This window comes from Moschus berezovskii, chromosome 8 (genome assembly GCF_049115385.1).
Source record: "Moschus berezovskii isolate FMDL1 chromosome 8, NW_MosBer_1.0, whole genome shotgun sequence".
Lineage (NCBI taxonomy): Eukaryota > Metazoa > Chordata > Mammalia > Artiodactyla > Moschidae > Moschus > Moschus berezovskii.
This window is the reverse complement of record NC_142467.1, coordinates 35981345-35998386: the sequence shown is the minus strand read 5'-3', so window position 1 is coordinate 35998386 and position 17042 is coordinate 35981345.

Sequence of the window (17042 nt, the reverse complement as noted above, 5' to 3'; positions counted from 1 at the left end):
TCTCTACATAAAGAAATCAATGATGCACACCGATGCTTCCAGTTCTAGTGTTGCTCCACAGGGTTTACTTAGCTTCTGTCTTCTCATAGGTACTTTCATTGACAATGAGAAACATAGCTCCCGTTATTTTCAGCATTTGCTCAAGTCATCTATAAGGGCCATTCTTGGATCACACCAAGTCCCCTCCTGTTGCCCTCACCACACAGGTCTCCATGAGCCAGTTGAGTATCCCTGACCCCTAGGCCGTGGCCTGGATGCCATGACCGTGTGGGCCACTGCACCTGGTCGAGGACCTCGTCCCAGCCCAAGAGGCCCTATCAGCAGCCCCCACAATCCAGTGTGTACCAGATTACCAGAGAGCCAGGTAGTCTCTTGTGGCTGCATTTATTCCCTTTTGTCAGTGACTGATCAGTTTATTTAATCAGTTTCTTACTGATGTGCTTTTGAGTGTGTGGCATCTTTATTGTCTTGTGCCTTTTCTTTTTTATTAAAATGTGTTTGTTTTACAGTGTTGTGTCAGTCTCTGCTATATAGCAGGGTGACTTAGTTGTTTGTGTGGGATGTTATAGCAGGCTTTTCGTGAGCCCAGTGCCTACAATTCCAGTTCCCTAGTTTGTTAAAGAACTCACAAAACACTACCTTTTGAAATGTAAACTGGACTTGGAGGCTTCAAATTTAACATGAGATGCTAAAACTTATCTGGGAAGAGTCAAACATTTGGGCTTGTTGAAGAGCAGGAAATAGTTTCTTTTTCTTCTTACACTGTATCGGTCCCAGACTTTATGTGCTGAGTATGTAGTAAGTCATTGGATAGTTGAACAAATAATGAGGGTTATTGACTGCAGAACTCATCTTCTGTAGTTAGAATTTACGTTGAAACCAGCAGATGAGGATACTGCAGTTCTCTTAGTTGTGTCCGACTCGTTGTGACCCCATGGACTATACAGTTCGTGGAATTCTCTGGGTCAGAATACTGGAATGGATAGCCTTTCCCTTCTGTAGGGGATCTTCCCAACCCAGGTATCAAACCCAAGTCTCCTGCATTGCAGGTGGATTCTTTACCAGCTGAACCACAAGGGAAGCCCAAGAATACTGGAGTGGGTAGCCTGTCCCTTCTCCAGCAGATCTTCCTGACCCAGGAATTGAACCGGGGTCTCTTGCATTTCAGGTGGATTCTTTACCAACTGAGCTATCAAGGAAGCCCGCAGACAAGGATGGATGATTGAAAAAAAACAAAACTGTGCTATATGAGCTAAGACCGCATGACATGGCACCGTTGTCTGTCTGATGTATTTCCATGTCTCTCAGCAGCATGAGGGATAGTCACGTGCTTAGTCTGTTTTCTTCTCCATTAGAGAAGCTTAGCTTTGTTAAGCTGTCTGGTAATCGCTGGCCGTCTTATGATTGAGAGTGAGACACTGAAAGGACAATTGGAACTGCTGAATATCTGTAGGACGACTGTCACGAGCATTGTAGGATGAGTGATCGTACCTTTGACCTCTACTCACTAGACACCAGCTACACCCGTGTAATCAAAAATGCTTCCAGACATCACCCGGTGTTCTTTGGGAGCAAGGTCATCCCAAAGGAGAACAACTATTCTAGGACCATGTGAGTGCTTCCGATTGTTAGATGGGGATGGGGGTGTGGCTCCCATTGTCATTATTTTCAGGTGTTTCCTCTTGGGCAGGTCAGATTTCTCAGAAAAGGGTCTTCCAGTCCCCTACTTGGAGGGCAAAGGCCTGGCTGCCAGTGGTCTGGTGACTAGTGAGAGAGGAAGCCTGAGATCTGTATTATTAAACCATTTCAGGGGGAGTGTATCAAAGTGAAATTTCATCACAAAAAATATGTTGCCAGAGGGAGCAAAGCACTAAACACATCACTGTGATGCCTTTAACCTCCCTTGAGATGCTGAAGATAGAAAGGGTCAGAAGGTGACCAGTCTGGGGCGGGTGGTACCCACAGCATCCAGGGATTCCCATACCATCCTCTTCCTACTGGAGTTAATACAGCTTAGAGATTCCATAATTAGTAGCATAGAGGACTGCTGTTAGAGCCAAGTTTGCCTTTTATATAACAGCCTTTCTTGTGCAGTTCATCCATTAGAGACCTAGACCCAGGATGTTGAACTCGTTGCTAGATTATGTTCGAGTTCCCACACAGCTCAAAGTCCTGAAGTTAGCGTTCCGCTTTCATTATATTCACTTCTGAATTAAGTCGGGTACCTCCATCCTCACCCCTCCCATCTCACCTCCAGTACTCCACTCCAGAAGTCATCTGTGTTAAGACTATCCAGAGGACAGATGTGCTGAAATCTGGAGGTGTTGGGAAGGGGGTCTGGGAATCTAGTTTCGTGCATTTTTCTCTACTGTCTTCTGTCCCTTTCACCCAAGATGGGGAGGTCTGGTTCTGAGTCTTTAGAGGATTTTCAGAGTAAATTGCTTTGGTTCTCAGCTCTTGGAACCATTGGCTACATTTCAGCTCTGGAGTAGGGGGTGGAGGGGGTGGGTTGGTTAAATCTTTTACCGTGGTTGCCAGCTTCCAAAATTTTGTTACTTTTGTGTTCTTCCTGTCCTTGTTATTTTGTGTCTTTATATATAGGGTTTTGGAAGGAAACAAAATTTCATACATGTATTCTATCTACCATCTTAAAATGGAACATCATTCTTTTGTTGATTTTATAGACTTAAGATGGTGACTCTGCCCCTGACCATCTTTATGAACTGAAGGCTCCTGGTTTTCTTTAATTCTATGCTTTCCATAACAGTTCTTGTGATCTTCTGGCTCACGTGAATTGCTGTTCTTTTATTTCTTTGGGAAAATTAATACACTGGAACATAATATCTTAGAAAAGGACATCCATCGGTTAATACAAGTGAAAGCACCAAACTAACCTTTTAATTTTGGCTATTAATATTGCCTGAACTCACCTGGAAAAAGTGATTCTTATTTTCCTGTCATTTTGGAGTATCTTTTATTTGAAAAGATTTAAATATTCCTTGAGCTCCTGTGGACTTCTTATATTACAGACTGCCAAGGCTAAGCTTTAAAATTGAGAACAATCAATTCTGCGATTTCTGCCAAGAGCAGTTCTTGGGAGATGATAAAGGGTCAGCACGGCATATTAACAGTGTTGATCTAAAACAAAGCTAATAATTTTTATCCAATGCCCTGATGTTCTTAAGTTAGTAACGTCAGCTTCCTAAAAGGACACTAGAGTCTTTTATATTTTCCATTTGTGAGATATAATTTAATTTTACTTAAGCCAACAGTATTTGAATTTCCATTGCACAGGGTGGTACTAACTTATGATAATACGATAATGCAGATCATTAATCTCGTGTTACAAAAATGATCTGGATACCAAAATAAAGTACTATGCTTTAGACAGTGTATTGTTTTTCTGGGTGCTTTTAACAAACTATACTACCTATATAGTGGCTTAAACAACTCAAATGTATTATTTCATAATTGTTTAGTTAACTCTGACACAGGTCTTATTGGGCTGAAATCAAAGTGTCTCCAGACTCCATTCCTTTCCAGAGGCTCTGGAGAAGAATACGTTTTCCTGCTCATTTGGGTTGCTTGTAAATTCAGTTTCTGGCATCTGTGGGAATGAAGTCCCCATTTTGTTGCTAGTTTTAAACTGAAGGCTGTTCCCAACTTATAGAGGCCACCACTTTCCTTGGCTCCTGCCCCCTCCTGTCTTCAAAGCCAGCAGCCACGGGTTGAGTCTTCAGGTCGAATCTTTCTAACACTTCAGTCTCATCTCTTGAATCACAGTTGGGAAAAGTTCTCCAGTTTTAAGGATGCATCTGAGTAGATGGGGTGTCTCCCAGTGATCCAGTACAATCTCCCCATCGCAAGGTCAGTAGCCTTCATCACATCTACAAAGTCTATTATGCCTTATAAGGTTCCAGGTGTCAAGGTGTGGACATCTGTAGGAACCATAATCTGCCAACTATGTATATTAGATAATAGTTCTGTAACTGAAAAATGGAATTATTTAGAATTGGCACTTGAAAACTCAAGGTAAAACGGTTCTAAAAAAGTGTTCCATCATTTGCTTTAATTGTTAAGTGGTGGTTTGCAGAAATACAACCAACTTTTGACACCGTTTATTCTCCTCCCCAAATTTGGTTATATTTTATTTAATCTTTTGCTTAGCATTCTTCAGAATAAAAAGACTATACTTTGGTCCATTTGTAAACAAGGACTGCATCTACCCGCACCCCCAAGGTGACAAGACATTGGAATGGGGCAGATAAAAATGGGGTATCTTCTTCCTACTATTCTTAGATATTGCTATTTAAATGAAAACCAAGGTAAAATAGAGATACTGAATAGCGTTAAGAGGCAATTGTTTCCTTTCTTTGCTATCTCTTACACATAAACTTCGGTGTGTAATCCTTAGGCAGACTGGCAATATTGTCTACTGTCTTTTATCATCCTCCAAAAAACTGTTGATTATCTTGGAAGGGCTTCAAAAGCAATTAAGAAAGTCCCTTATGTCAAGTTACATTTCAGACAGGACAAATTAGATGTATGAGGAAATGTCCTGATAAAGTACTCGACAAATAATGAATCTTTGTACAGTTTGTAATTGCTCCTACAAAAAATTTGCAACTTGAATGAGGCTGTTAACCTGAGACTGGAAGCTCAGAGATGTTTTTTTTTTCCTATTAAAAATGCAAATACTTCATGAAAATGAGCCCAGAGCATTTTTAAATGTCCAAACTGTAATTCAGAACATTATTTATTACATCTCTGTCCTGGCTCTTTACTGCATCAATAAACTTACGTATAAATGCTGATTTTTTAAACCAGCAACTCTGCAAAAAAAAAAAAAATGGCCGATTGGACTCACTAATGTGGTGCGGGCCCTGAAGGGAGGCGTGGCTCCAGAATGAAGTGTGAGGGTCAGCATCGATGCCATAAGAGAATGGGAGTGGATGGTGACAGAAGGCATTGATTTGTTTGAGTGTTCATGAGATTATTGTATTTGGTTTCAACTTTCTGCATTAAAGATAGGTGATCTTCAATCTGCATAACCCCATCCCTGTGGCTACAGAACAGTACATGCTCCTGGGATGGCTTATCATGAGTTGGTGGGGATAGAGGCTGGTGGGTTGGGTGGTGGAGGCTGGTGGATACTCTGTCAAAAATAGGGATCATCTAGATAGAACACTCCACTCCAGTACTCTTGCCTGGAAAATTCCATGGGCGGAGGAGCCTGGTAGGCGGTAGTCCATGGGGTCTCGAAGAGTCGGACACGACTGAGCAACTTCACTTTCACTTTTCACTTTCATACATTGGAGAAGGAAATGGCAACCCACTCCAGTGTTCTTGCCTGGAGAATTCCAGGGACGGGGGAGCCTGGTGGGCTGCCATCTATGGGGTCACACAGAGTTGAACACGACTGAAGCGACTTAGTAGCAGCAGCAGCAGATAGAACACTTTATTATCACAATGCTGGGAAATTAAAATACAGTTTCCTTCCCTCATGAACTGCTCTTCCCCACTGAGTAAAGTGATTTTCTTCCAGACTACTTGGATTTTATCTCCCCTTTCCTAACTTTTGAAGTATGGGTGTACCTGCTGCTAATTTTCCTCCTGTGATAAACATTAGCAAGTGGGAAGTTATTAGAGGGTTGTTATACAATATTCATAGACCACTTTTATTTGCAAAAGCATTAGAAGATTGCTTAATTATGAACTGTTTCCAAATAATCTTGGGCTCATTTTTCATCATCTTGATCCAAATCCCATGGAAGCAAACCAATCATGAAGCTCTGCAAAAAGTCATTGGAAGCCCCAGGCTCAGAACCCAGCTGTGGAGCGTGAACTATTAGGTTCTGTGCTGCTGGAAGCTTTGAGGAGCTGAACCAAGGGGACTGAAGCTCATTTAGGAATCCAAGTTGGTGCTTTGTTTCCAGAAGGCTTTGCCTGAGCTGAGAAAGATAGACTAAACTTCTCATAGGAGTGCAAATTGTATAGAGTTGACTGTTTTACACGATTACTTTTGAGATAGTTCAACAAAGTGATGCTTTTTCTGTTGAACAACTAGAGAATAATAACAACAGCAAAGCCGATGAAAGACTGCAGAATATTCCTACCCACAGGATAACTCTGATTTCCCAGTTTGTCTTCATTAATGTTCTTTCTCTCCATTGTCATCTATGTTCTCTTTTGGTGAGCTGCTCCTACTCCCACCCTCAGACACAGTCACAGGTCATAACTGAGATCTCTGCACTATTTGTCTTGCCTTGATCGATCTTCCTCTGATTTACAGCTTTATCATACTCCTTTCTATTTCCCATCAAAGTATGTTTGTCCTGATTCTCTCGAGTCAGAAGCTAACATTAAGTGTTTTACTTATGTAAATCCACCTACCCTCAAAATAGCCCTCACGGGTAGTTACTATTCTTGTGTTCATTTTACAAATGGAGGTAAGGGAGACAGTGAAGATAAGTATTGTTCAGTCAGTCAGTCATGTCTGACTCTGAGACCCCTTGGACTGTAGCACTTAAGGCTTCCCTGACCTTTACCATATTCCAGAGTTTGCGCAAACTCATGTCCATTGAGTAGATGATGCCATCCAACCATCTTGTCCTCTGTCATCACCTTCTCCTCCTGCCTTCAGTCTTTCCCAACATCAGGGTCTTTTCCGGTAAGTTGACTCTTCGCATCAGTGGCCAAAGTATTGGAGCTTTAGCTTCAGCATCAGTCCTTCCAATGAATATTCGGGGTTGATTTCCTTTAGGATTGCCTAGTTTGATTCCCTTGCAGTCCAAGGGACTCTCAAGAGTCTTCTCCAGCACCACAGTTTGAAGGGATTAATTCTTCAGTGCTCATCCTTTTTTTATTGTCCAGCTCTCACATCTTTACGTGACTACTGGAAAAACCATAGTTTTGACTATACAAACCTTTGTAGGCAGAGTGGTATCTCTGCTTTTTAATATGCTGTCTAGGTCGGTCATTGCTTTTCTTCCAAGGAGCAAGCGTCTTTTAATTTCATGGCTGCAGTCACTGTCCACAATGATTCTGGAGCCCCCAAAATAAAGTCTGTCACTGTTTCCATTGTTTCCCCAACTATTTGCCATGAAGTGGTGGGACTGGATGTCATGATCTTCGTTTTTTAAATGTTGAGTTTTAAGCCAATTTTTTCACTCTCCTCTTTCACCTTCATCAAAAGGCTAATAATTCCTTTTCACTTTCTTCCATAAGTGTGATGTCACCTGCATATGTGAAGATATTGATATTTCTCCCCCCAGTCTTAATTCCAGCCTGTGATTCATCCAGCCTGGCATTTCACATGATGTACTCTGCATATAAGTTAAATAAGCAGGGTGACAGTATACAGCCTTGACATACTCCTTTCCCAATTTTGAATCAGTCCTTTGTTCCATGTCCAGTTCTCACTGTTGCTTTCTGACCTGCATAAAGGCTTCTCAGGAGGTGGGTAAGGTGGTCTGGTATTTCCATCTCTTCAAGAATTTTCCACAGTTTGTTGTGATCCACACAAAGGCTTTAGCGTAGTCAATGAAGCAGAAGTAGATGTTTTTCTGGAATTCTCTAGCTTTTTCTGTGATCTAATAGATGTTGGCCTTTTGATCTCTGGTTCCTCTGCCTTTTCTAAATTCAGCTTGTACATCTGGAAGTTCTCAGTTCACATACTGTTGAAGCCTAGCTTGAAGGATATTCAAGCTGCTTGGCTTGCATGTGAAATGAGTGCAATTGTGCGGTAGTTTGAACATTCTTTGGCATTGCCCTTCTTTAGGATTGGAACGAAAACTAACTGATAGGCATATTAAGTCTCCCAGATGACAAGTGATGGCATCAGGATTCACGCCCAAGTGATCTGGTCCCAGAGATCATGCTGTTCATCTTTGCATTTCACTGGCCATCAGATTTGGGAGAGCTAATTGTCACTTTAGGTCAGATTCTAAATGTAGACATTGCAATGGCTGTTTGATCTGGGACAAGTTAACGAACTTCTCTGAGCTTTAGTTTCCCCAGCAGTAAAATAGGGATATTTGTGTAAAGAAAACAGAAATAACCCCTATAAACATTCATGGCTATGGTAGGTCCTTGGAGAAATTTAAATTGTTAGCTAACCCTTTTGTCTTCCTTAATGTTTTCTACTTAATGCTGTAATCTGCAAATAAAATGAGCTGATTTCTGATGTTGATAGGGGAAGTGATTTATCACATTGCCTCTTGTAGTAATGTCAAGCATTATGACTTTTCAGATTGGCAGACTTTTCAACACTTCAGTCCACATAAGCACAGACCATGTCTTCTCTGAACTTGTATCAAGTCACATAGTCTCAGATGTACTTGCTCTCAATCTGGAACTTCTATATTTCACTTTACATGTACTCATGCCTATGATCTTCAGAAAATGTTTTGAATGAAGAAATGAAGTGGAGCAGCGACCACCTGCTTGTGTGTTTGTATCATTTCATGAAGAGCTGGTGGGCTGGTCCAGCTCTCCAAGAATGGCAATGACCCATGAAAAATGCTTCAGCGGCCATCAGCATATTCCCTGGCCACAGGGCCAGCTGTTTCTAACTACACACTGTGTGGTGGGAAGTTCCCTTTCCAAGTTCCTTTCCTGGGAACCACACGGGCTATTAATTTTATAATGGTAAACAGAACTGCAGATGTCTGCGTGCAAGAATGGGTTGCAGGATAAGCAACCAGGATAAGCAGGGTAAGCTTATCCCAGTCTCTGGGGACGAAATGGAAAGTTATCTTTTCTGTTACACGTGTAACTATAGTCAATAGAATGCACAGCTCTTACCAAGTTTTATTTACACTTATTTATATGAGATAAGAATATGAAAACTTGATTGTATTGTATTTGAGTACCTCCTCAGATAAGCCCTCACATTACTTTCATCTTCATTTTGATGAATCTTTGCCTATATCCTCCATCTTAACTTAGCTTCACCAGGTGTAAATCTGAGCATGTTAATACACAGCCTTTTATTGAGTGTCTTGTAAGTGTAACTTCTATGCACGTGGGAATATAAGGGAGAACAGAGCATGAGCCCTGTCCTAAGGGATCATGAAATCTAGTAAGAGCTACGAATCAAACGTGAAAATGCCACAAACATATTAATATTTTTAGAACAACAGCTACTCGAAAACTACCAGTTATTTAGATATCCTTCCAGAGATAGGCTGTGCATAGATTGAGCATATAGTCATACATGTACTCCTTTTTTAAAAGTAACAGTTAAAAGCATGCTATCTGTTTGTTGGTCAGTCCTCAGATCAGGAAGATCCCCTGGAGTAGAAAATGGCAACCCACTCCACTGTTGTTGCCTGCAAAATCAAATGGACAGAGGAACCTGGTGGGTTACAGTCCATGGGATCCAAAGAACTAGACACGACAACTGAGTGACTGAGCACATACATGCTGTTACATTCCTTGCTTTTTTCCACTTGGTGTGCTTTGTAGATCATTTCATAGCTGTGCATATATATGTGCTCCATTATTTTTAAGAGCTTCATAGGATTCCATTAAATTGAAACCAGTGATTTTCTATTATCACCTTACTCTTTTAATGCCAAATAGGTACATCAAACTTGATCACTCTCCTTAATCTTGAATTTAAATGAATTCTGGCTTTTTTGTTTAAAAAAGCAGCCTCTCATTAAATCACCATCATATTAACATAACATGCTAAGAAAGTAGTAAAGGTCTTCTGCATACGGAGAGACTGTTAACATTTAATAAAGTGGTACCCCAATTTGCCATGTCCCCCAGTACCATGGATATAATCAATCCCTACCCCACTTCTCTTCCCACAGTTGAAACTGAGGCTTTGGCTGTCTCATTTTAGGTTTTCTTGTTTTTGTGTGTGTGTTTGTGGTTTTTATTTATGTTTTTGGTAAGAATGCTTAGGATGGCAGCTACCCTTTTAATAAATTTTGAAGTATACAATATAGTCACGTTAATTACTGTAGAGCAGATTTCTGCAGCTTATTCATCTTGTACAACTGAGACTTTGTGTGCATTGATTAACAATTCCTCATTTCCCTCTCTCCTTAACCCCTGGCCGCTACCATTCTATTAATACTCTCTGCTCGCATGAGCTCGACTATTTTAGTTAACCTCATTTAAGTGAAATCACGCAGTAGTTGTCCTATGACTGGCCTATTTTAACCTAGCTATTAAGATTCTTCTGTATCATACTGCAGGATTTCCTTCTTTTATTTTAAGATTATTTTTTTCATGTGGACTGTTTTTAAAGTTTATTTGTTACAATATTGCTTCTGTTTTATGTTTTGGTTTTTCAGCCACAAGGTATGTGGGATCTTAGTTCTCTGATCAGGGATCAACTCTGCACTCCTTGCATTGGAAGTCAAAGTCTTAACCACTGGACTGCCAGGGAAGCCCCAGGATTTCCTTCTTTTTAAAGACCGAATAATATTCCATTGTATGATATACCACATTTTCTTTATCCATTACCTGTTGATGGATATTTGGGTTGTTTCCATGTCTTGGCTGTTTCGAATAATGATTCAGTGAACATGGGAGTGCAGATTTTTTTTGAGATTCTGCTTTCTATTTTTTTTGCTAAATACCCCAAAGTGCGATTACTGGATCATACAGTAATTCTATTTTTAATTTTTTGAGAAGCCGCCATACTGTTTTCCATAGCAGTTATACCCTTTTACCTTCCTATCAACAATGTGTTAATTTTTGCACATCCTCACCACTGCTTATTTTTTACTTTTCTGCTAACGGACATTGTAACAGGTATGAGATGGTCTCATGGTGGTTTTGATTTGCATTTCCCTGATAATTAGTGACCTTGAACATCTTTTCATGTACCTGTTAGCCATTTGTATGTCTTCTTCTTAACTGCTTTTTGAGCTTTTCTACCATTATTTTCTATGGTAGAAGTATTGTCTACAAATAATTTCTACCATTCTATGGATTGCCTTTTCACTCTGCTTTCAATTCTTGTTTCATTTTCCTCACCATAGTTTCTGCTCTTGTTGGTTTTTTTTGCTTGTTTTAAGGCAACAAAAAAAGAGATGCTCAGCAAATTTTGTTAACTGGTAACTTTCATGTTTTTAATACAACAGTAGCTGATGCTCAATGTTTTGGACATTCTGAAGTGCCTTGTATGACTTAAGTTGTGCTAATATGACTTCTCCGTGGGACTTGCACTGTGACTGTCAGAAGAAAGCGGATATCCATGTTAGTTTGTTTCGTTCTACAGAAACACCCTGCCAGTGCAGGAGACCCGAGATGCAGGTTCAATCCCTGGGTCGGGAAGATTCCCTGGAGAAGGAAATGGCAACGCATTCCAGTATTCTTGCTTGGAGAATCCCATGGACAGGAGCCTGATGGGCTATCGTCCATGGGGTTGCAAAGAGGCAGACTCAGCTGAGCACACACATACATATATTGCCTTTATTTATACCTATATTTTATTTTAAATGTTTCTAGTGCACTTATTGTGGAGAAGGAAATGGCAACCCACTCCAGTGTTCTTGCCTGGAGAATCCCAGGGATGGGGGAGCCTGGTGGGCTGCCGTCTATGGGGTTGCACAGAGTCGGACATGACTGAAGTGACTTAGCAGCAGCAGCAGCAGTGCACTTATTGTGCTGAACTCCTCTGCTCCCTGCCTATGGCCTTATGATACATACCTTGCCAAAGAGATTGAATCAGAGATGGACATATGACTTAAGTTGTGTTAACATGACCTCTCCGTGGGACTCGTACAGTGACTCTCAGGAGTTTTCTCTTTTTCCTTAGGCTAAACAGTTCTGAAGGTAAGCATCAGTGGCCCTCTTAGCCACCATGTATAATCACTTGCCTAAGAATGAAACTGAGAAAAACAGAGCCAAAAGTTTGAGTGACAGATTTGAATTCCTTGAACCCTTTGATTTGGCTGTGCTTGGAGCCAGCTTCATTGCCTTGAACTTACCATTAAATTTCTGTGGAGAAATGACTCATTCCAGGGCTGAAATAACGAGATGCACAGAGGTGTCAGAAAGCAGGGAAGGGCCCCCCAAAATAACAGAGGTATGTGAAAATGACACAGGAATCAACTTGAAGGATCACCCAATGGCCAAATCTGGGGCAAATTTAGCAATAAAATAAAAGCAGGCCTCTATATAATAACTGGTTAAAATTCTTCAAGCTTGTCAAGGTTAAGAGAATAAGGAAAGCTGAGTTTTCCCAGATGGTGGAGACCAAGAAGATATGAAGCTTAAATACAATGAGAGATCCTGGACCAGAAAAGAGATGATTACCAAAAATTGAATCAGGTTTGTAAACTAAGGTATATTTTTGTCAATACTAATTTTCTGGTTTTGATAATTTTATGACCGCTAATTTTATATTTGGTGAAGCTTGCTGAAGGATATATTGGAACTAATATTTTTATAATTTCATTTGGAAATATAAAATTGTTCTAGATAAATGTTATTTAGAATTAGTCTCAATATAGACTTCCTCTGAAAATAATTAGCTCTTAGCATTCTCCTCTTTGTTGTCATTTTAAGTTATTTTATGTCAGTTTTCTCTCATCTGAAACCAAAACTATCTTAATAAAATATATTTATTTTTGTCTGATTTTCATTTCAACCCTGTAATGCCAGGCTTATTATCTTCATTTGCAGATCATGAAACTAAGCCTTAGGCAGTTTAAATAATTTTCTGAAGATCACATAGTAAGTGACAGAGCCAGGATTTGAATCTGTGTCTGCTTGACCTCAAAATCTTATGCATATGAGAAAAATAATCAACCAACTGACTAAGTAATCCACCTTATTTTAAAACAGACTGTGTTTTCAAAACTCTGTCTTGTTCCAGAAGAGACTTGAGACAGAATGCTTGCGACTTAGGGGCAGGTTAGAAGAAATATTGGAAAGATATTAGAAAATGTTTTGGTGTTTGTGTTTTGTAAGCACACAGAAGAACTCTAATTTATATGGTGCAGGAGGGCATGCAGATTATTCTCAATATGGACTTCTTCTGAAAATAATTAGCATTTGGCAGACAGTATGATCAAATAAATGAGATAACTGAGGCATTTGTCCAATGGGATAAATACTTGATTCAGACCTTTGATGAACTGTTTTTTTGTTATTTTTTTAAAATATGGTAGTAGTTTAAGGAAAAGCAAACAGTGGGGCATGTTAAAATATTAACTAAACACTCTGAAAGGGTATAAAATGCCTCCAGCTGCCAAAAAACAATTAGGCTGCAAATATGCCTTTGGTTACCTAACCAGACAATCCCTAAACACTTAGTTCTAATTAATTTTCTTCATTACACAACAATGCCTCTCCTAATTACACTAGAGAAATTCCATAAACCTACTAGCTATTCAAAGTCTTTATTGAGCAAATTATTCTGGTAAGTCCCTATTAGAAGCAGATTCTCACTCTAATTTATATATACCTCATCTCAGAGGATGTGGGCTACTTGGTAAACCGCTGTCAGCTAGGCAAACTAATCTTGTATGTGATGATATTCCAAATTAGGAATTTGAATGTGATGGAATGTGAAGGCTGAATAATTGAAAACGTACCAAGGTAAAGGTGAAAAGCACAAGAAGCACAGAGCATCTGAATCCTACACGTGTTGCTCAAGTTTGTAATCCCTGGACCAGCAATAGAGGCTGACTCAGGGGAACCAAACTGCATTCACTGAACTCAAGTGCAAAAGGGTAGGCAGCAGTGTGCAGCTGCAGAAGCAATACAGCCAGTATAAAATTGGACTGAAAGGGTCAGAATACAGACTTTCAAGGGTAGTGTGTGTGTGTGTGCTCAGCTGGTAAATTATGTCTGACTCTGTGGCCCCATGGACTGCAACCTGCCAAGCTCCTCTGTCCATGGGATTCTCCAGGCAAGAATACTAGTGTGGGTTGCCATTTCCTCCTCCTAGGAATCTTCCTGATCCAGGGATTGAATCTGCATCTCCTGCATTGGCAGGCGGATTCTTTACCATTGAGCCACCTGGGAAACAAAGACCCTAAAACTGTCTCTGTGTGAGGGCCCAGGAAAGTGACATGAGTCAGAACTAGGAGTCCCCAAGTCCCTGACCGGAGCTGTTTACATGACACAGTGTCGCTGTAGAGAGAACTGGGATAATTTATCAGAGTTTATTAGCTGATTGATGACAGTGTTTGAAAATTGGGTCAGAGTCTGATCCTTGGAAAGCCATTTTTGGCTTCCTTTCCTAGCCACATAAAAATGTGTGATCTTATTAACAGTTATCACAGTTTTAGAAGATGGCCTATGGGACAGTCAGTACAAATGTGTCCCTAGTATCAGAGCTCAAAGCCAACTGATGGTATTTTAGCAGCATCACTTCTTTTTTGTTTTTAATTTTTATTGGGGTATAATTGATTTATAATGTTCTGTTGGTTTGTGCATAGCAGTGAGCAGCTTTACTTTCTTTGCTTGGAATGCGCTGATTAACCAACCATTTCAACCTAGGCCTGGGGACCTGCTCTTTTTTTTTTTTAAACATGAATTTTCTCGTATGCCATTAGATTAAAAAATAGCCTGGAATTTTGCTACTCAGAGTCTATGAGCCAGCAGCATCAACATCACTTGGGAGATTTTTCACTCCCAAACCTACTGAAACAGTCTGCGTTTTAACAAGATCTCCAGGTAATTCATACATGCACTGAAGGGTGAGCAGTATGGGTCTAGAGCAATGGTCCTCCAGTTTCAGCATACCCTAGACTCGTCCTGAGGGTGCCTCATCCCCAGACTTTCTGATTCACAACTTCTGGGCTGAGGCTGAGAAAGTGTGTTTCTAACAGGTGTCTTAGGAGGCTTCTGAGGCATCCAAAACCTTGTATTCTGACAATAGACTCTGATTGGTCAAGGACTTTGGGGATTTGGAAATTCTGTTTCTATAGGTTTTGGTAGCCAGGGGCTCTACTAGAGTTATTTTTCCCAAAGTGTTGGTTGTGAAGGCTTTTTTAGGTGATTCTAGAAATTCTACATGTTTGAGGATGTGCTGGGTCAGTGGTTCCCATCTTTAGAGGAAGATGGACCTCCCTGGTGGCTTAGATGGTAAAGAGCCTGCCTGCATTGCAGAAGACATGGGATCAATCCCTGGGTCGGGAACATCCCCTGGAGAAGGAAATGGCTACCCACTCCAGAATTCTTGCCTGGAGAATTCTATGGACAGAGGAGCCTGGCAGGCTACAGTCCATGGGGTCGCAGAGTCAAACACGACTGTTGACTAACAGTTTCACTTTTCCCCTTTTATTATCAATGCAGATTCCTGGTCCCTACCACCAACTCCCACCCCCTAAATTAGTGGGCCTTGGATGAGGTCAAGAAATCTATTTTTAATAAGCATCCAGATGATTCTGAGACAGTCGATAGACAAACGTTAAGAAACATTGATTTAAATGCTGAATATCTTAGGGAGAGAGCAGAATTTTGTGCCCTCTCAGCAGCAGAATTGCAGTGTTCTCCCAATGCGGCAGCAAGCGCCTCTCATAATTTAGCAACGGAAGCAGTTCCAGGAAATCAGTCCACGGAGCCCTTTCCTCACCAAAGCCCCAGTAGAACTTGCTCACTCCTCCTTTCTTAATTATGTCTGGCCAGCAGTGAGCACTCCAGCCGCTGTGCTCTTTAATCCACTTATCCATCTTACAACTCCAATTAACCAGGTGCAGCCATCCATCTGGCTAATAGGAGGACAAGCTGTTAATTTGTGAATGAAGAAAAGGTCTGCAGACAACAAACAAACGAGCAAGGAGCTTCAGAAGATAACATTTACCCCAATCCTTGAGAAACAAGGTGAAAGAACAGGGGGATTCATTTGTTATAATAAAAGAAGGAAATGCAGTTTGGTGGAGGGAAGTGAATACAGAATATAGGTGGCTTGGAGACCATGTGACTTGTCAGGTCATCTCTGAACTTCGTATCTTTACCTGTTAAATAGGGAAGTAAGAGGACTTAATTTTCATCTCAGGGAAGTTAGGAGAGTCCACTGAGATCGAGTGAGACAAAGCAGTTTGTAAAATGCAACAGAAATATTCCCGTTTGTTTCTGTGCATTTATTTTATATGTGTATATGGGGAAATCTCTTTCCACGCACATCTGATACTTTATGAATAGTGTTTTCTATCAAGCAGATTACACACTTTGATTACATGCTAGCTTTACTATTTTATTGCCTTCAAGTTTTTTTTGTTTGTTTTAAATAATAAAACAGATTCCCCCATCCCTTTCAACCCCAGTCTTTAAGTGCATTCGAACACGTTACAGATAAAATGTGTCCTCAGATCCACATGTTGAAACCCTAGCCCCTCAGTGTGATGGTATTTGGAGGCAAGGCTTTGGCGATTTAAACTATGTCTTGAGGGTAGGGCCTTCTATAATGGAAGCTAATGCCCTTATAAGAGGAAGAGAGCACATCTAGGAAAGGCCATGTCAGTGTACGTCAGGAAGGCGCCTAGGACTTCCCGGCGGTCCAGTGGTTAAGCATCTGTCTTCCAATGCAGGGGCCGAGGGTGCCATCCCTGGGCTGGAACTTAGATCCCACTTGCCTCCCAGGCAATTAAACCCAACTAGAGAAGCCTGGGAGAAGGCAATGGCACCCCACTCCAGCACTCTTGCCTGGAAAATCCCATGGATGGAGGAGCCTGGTGGGCTGCAGTCCATAGGGTCGCTAAGAGTCGGACACAACTGAGCAACTTCACTTTCACTTTTCATTTTCATGCATTGGAGAAGGAAATGACAACCCACTGCACTGTTCTTGCCTGGAGAATCCCAGGGATGGGGGAGCCTGGTGGGCTGCTGTCTATGGGGTTGCACAGAGTTGGTCACGACTGAAGCGACTTAGCAGCAGCAGCAGAGAAGCCTGAGCACGGCAGCTACTGAGTCTACACGTTCTAGAGCTCGTGCTCCACAGGTAGAGAAGCTCCATGCTCTGCGACTAGAGATGCCCCAGGCCCCACATGGAGGAGCCTGCACGCCATAATGAAGATGCAACGCAGACAAAAAACAGTGGAAAAGACTGATGCTGGGAAGGATTG